The following is a 4,563-nucleotide window of genomic DNA, read 5'->3' on the forward strand; positions in this document are numbered from 1 at the left end:
CACACACACACACACACACACACACACACACACACACACACACACACTGTTGCATCAAGCTAAACAAGAAAAGCAAGGGACAGTAAGAAATTGTTTGAAGTGCATTTCAAAATAAAAGCCTAGTATTTCAGTGAATAACAACAGTCATCGACACCTATGAGGTGATGTCATTGGTCAGGATGTCTGGACATTTTCTGCCCATTTGGAAACTGTTTTCTGCCTTACTTTCTTTGATCTGCAACTTCTGGTAATATGCTCTGCACTCTCAGGACATTATTACCTGCAGTGTTCCCTCAGTGCGGAGTGAACTTGGCAAAAGGGGCTTCTCCTACTCCACTCCTGTTTCCTGGAATATCTTGCAAAAAGATCTGAAGCTCTCGACCTTGACCTCTCTAAGTGACTTGAAAACTATGTTAAGTTCCTGGCAAAAACCAATGCAGACATGTTCCTGTTTTTAGTTTTCTAAATTGCCTTATAATATAGCTGTTTTTTTGTGTGTTTTTTTGCTACTATTCCTCTTGATTGTCCTTTTGGTTGCTACTTTGTTTTGATTTGAGAAAAAAAAAGACAAACTTAAATTTTATGCCTATGCCTCTTTTATGATTGTCTATTGTTGTCGTTGTTATCCACTGTTGTCATCACTCTTTGTTATGAAATCAGGTCTCTTGTAAATGAGTCCCCGAGGCTCAATGGGATTAATCTGTCTAAATAAGGTTGAATGAAAAAAATGCTTAGGTATAACTTGGTTATAACTTGGTGAGGTATAAATTGGTTTAAATCATATCTATATGATAGATTCCAGTTTGTAAATGTAAATAATGAATCTTCATCATACACCAAACTTAGTCATGGAGTTCCTCAGGGTTCAGTACTTGGACCAATACTCTTTACCTTGTATATGCTTCCATTGGGTGATGTTATTAAACAGCATAGGATGAATTTTCATTGTTTTGCTGATGATACACAGTTATAGTTGTCCATTAAACCCAATGAATCCAATCAGCTACAACTACAAGCATGTCTTAAAGACATAAAAACCTGGATGACATAAAATTTCATGCTTTTGAATACAGACAAGGCTGAGGTTTTAGTTTTTGGACCTGAGCATCTTAGGAATACATTTTTCAGTGTTTCACCCTCCTTGGGTGGCATTAATCTGCTCTCTAGCTCTAATGTGACAATTCTTGGTGTTATTTTTGATTAGGACATGTCTTTTATCCCCTACATTAAAAATGATACTAGAACCACCTTCTTCCACCTGTGTAATATCGCTAAAATTAGAAACATCTTATCTAAAATGATGCCAAAAAACTGGTTCATGTTCACATTCTTTGCTGAAGGGAGGTGACCCCACCTCTGAACAACTATCGGCCAATCTCTAAACTCTGCATTTTAGCCAAGGTTCTAGAAAAACTGATAAACTCTCAAATCAAAAATTATCTGGACTCATTTACCGCTCCATCAATCTGGTTTCAGGAAGCAACACAGCACAACCACTGCTTCATTGAAGGTTCCTAATGACGTTGTTGAAGCATTGAATGCTAAGGATTATTATGCTGCACTTTTCTTAGACCTGTCTAAAGCTTTTGACACTGTGGATCATAACATCTTGTGTCATAAGCTCTCAGAAATCGGTTTCTGAGATCACACCATCAGTTGTTTCACTAACTATCTTTCAGATCGGAGGCAATGTATTCAATATAATGGTATTTCCGGCAGTTATTTAACAGTTAACAATGGTGTACCACAAGGCTCAGTCTTAAGACCCACCCTCTTTACAATCTAAATTGGTAAGATGCATCCTTATATTTCTATGTTAATGACACAGTTGTTTATTGTCGAGCTAAAACAGTTGCTAAGGCTTTCCAGCTTTTGCGATCCGCTTTTGAGATCATCCAGTCAGATTTGTTCCACCTCAAACTTGTCCTAAATGCTGACAAAACCAAAGAGATGCTTTTTTCAAACAGGAAGTCGGTCCCAGCAGTTCTTCCTCTGATTTTATTCTTTAATGGTGTTCGTATTGAGTTTGCCGATTCCTACAAATATTTGGGTATCTTGGTTGATATGCATCTGTCTTATAAGCTTCACGTGGAAAATTTGGTAAAGAAACTGAAAGTTAAACTGGGTTTCTTCTTCAGAAATAGATCCTGTCTAACTCTGAATGCTAGGAAACGCCTTGTAACTGCGACTTTCCTTCCCTCCATTGACTACAGTGATATTATCTAATTTGTATATGAACGCTCCTACATTCACCCTGCAGATGTTGGATGCTGTCTATCATGGTGCACTAAGATTCATAACTGGCTGTAACTATTGTACCCATCATTGCACCCTGTATTCACTGGTTAACTGGACATCATTAAATTCACACAGACTCTTCCATTGGTACATTTTCATCTTTAAATCACTTCTTGGTCTGCTGCCTTCATACATCTCCTCCTACGTCTCTGCGTGTGTGCAGCTACAGCGTGCGCTCTCAGGACATTATTACCTGCAGTGTTCCCTCAATGAGGACTGAACTAGGTAAAAGGACCTTCTCCTACTCCGCTCCTGTTTCCTGGAATATCTTACAAAAAGATCTGAAGCTCTCGACCTTGACTACTCTAAGTGGCTTCAAACATCTGATAAGTTCCTGGCAAAAACCAATGCAGACATGTTCCTGGTTTTAGTTTTCTACAGTGCCTCATAATCTAGCTGTTTTTTTTCGCTACGTTTCCTTTTAATTATCATTTTGTTTTCAATTGTAAAAAAAAAATAAAAATGTACGCATCATTTGTGAATATCTATTGTTGTCATTGTTGTCCACTGTTGTCGTCATTCTTTGTTAAAATTCAGGTCTCTCTTGTAAATGAGTTCTTGTGGCTCAATGGGACTAACCTGTTTAAATAAAGGTTGAATGAATACTACTGTCTTTACTTACTCTGCTCAACCTGTTTTGTATTTGTAATTATGTTTTTTATCCTAACATGTGTTTTTAGTCTTTCGGGTACACCTGGACCTACTGTATATCTGGACCTGCCATTCTGTGTTCGTTGTTCCTCCTTCCTGTTCCTCTCAAACCCAGCCGGTCAAAGCAGATGGCTGCTTGTCCTGAGCCTGGTTCTGCTGGAGGTTTCTTCCTTTTAACAAAGAACACCTCTGGTGGTAACCAGCAGGGTATGATGGGAAGTGGACGAGCCGACAGCTGACAAGTTGGAAGCCAAAACAAAGATCATAGAAAAAAGTTGCTCACACTGATAAACACAGGGGGCTGCGTAAATGATAGTTTGATTTATTTTTCTCCTTAAAGTTTCAATGAGTCTTTTCCTTCAACTCAAACTGATTCAAGAGAATTTCAATCTTGAGTTTCTCTGCTTCAAAGTCAACAAATCACTGTGTGAACTCAGCGTTAGGGACGTTTTATTTTAATAAACGCAACAGAGAATCTTGTTCTCCCCTGCTGCAAGAGTCTGTGACATCACACAATGATTTAAAGAGATGGATATGTTTTAAATAATATTTGTCACAAACAAATTCACAACACAGTTTTATTTTATTTTATTTATTTATTTATTTGTTTTGGGATTTGCACAATAGTTTTCATATCAAAGGGAAATTTTGTGACTTATTAGTCATTCCAACCCATTGACAACCAAGTAAAAATCTATTTATAAACCACCACCTTCCAACATCAGTAGAGAGGAGAGGGATGCACTCACCACTCTTAGCAAGGACAAAAACATCATCATTCTCCCAGCAGACAAAGGAAGGTGCACAGTGATTTTGAACCAGAAAGACTATCATGAGAAAGTTATGACACTCCTGAGTGACTTAACAACTTATGAACCTCTGAAAAGAGATCCAGGAAGTGGTTACAAGAAGAAGTTAATAGATTGCCTGAAAATTTTGCAGCAGAACAAAGCTATTGACCGTATTCTGTACCACAGACTGTACCCAGGGGAGGCCACACCTAGTCTGTATGGTTTACCTAAAATCCACAAACAAGGTGTACCTTTAAGACCAATCATTAGCATGATTAACTCTGTCACTTACAATGTTTCCAAATATCTGGCGTCTGTACTCATCCCTTTAGTTGGCAGCTCAGAACACCACATACAGAACACCATGGACTTTGTGGACAAGGTGAGGGATGTCATCATGGAGACTGATGAAACAATGGTCTCTTTTGATGTCACATCACTCTTTACGTGCATTCCTGTTGATGATGCAGTAGAGGTGGTCAGTTTAAAATTAAAATCAGACACCACTCTGAGCAGCAGGACCACGCTTTCCACAGAACAACTGTGTCAACTCTTGAAACTGTGCCTGCAGTCAACCTACTTCACATATGGGGAGCAATATTATAGGCAGAAACATGGGTGTGCTATGGGGTCTCCAGTTTCTCCTATTGTTGCCAACCTGTACATGGAGGAGGTAGAAAAGAGAGCCTTGACGTCCTTTTCAGGGACACCACCAAGTCATTGGTTCAGGTATGTTGACGACACCTGGGTTAAAATCAAATCTCAGGAAGTCCAACATTTTACTGACCACATCAACTCTGTGGATAAATACATCAAGTTCACA

The sequence above is a fragment of the Nematolebias whitei genome, chromosome 9 (genome assembly GCF_014905685.2).
Source record: "Nematolebias whitei isolate Nwh7 chromosome 9, NemWhi1, whole genome shotgun sequence".
NCBI lineage: Eukaryota > Metazoa > Chordata > Actinopteri > Cyprinodontiformes > Rivulidae > Nematolebias > Nematolebias whitei.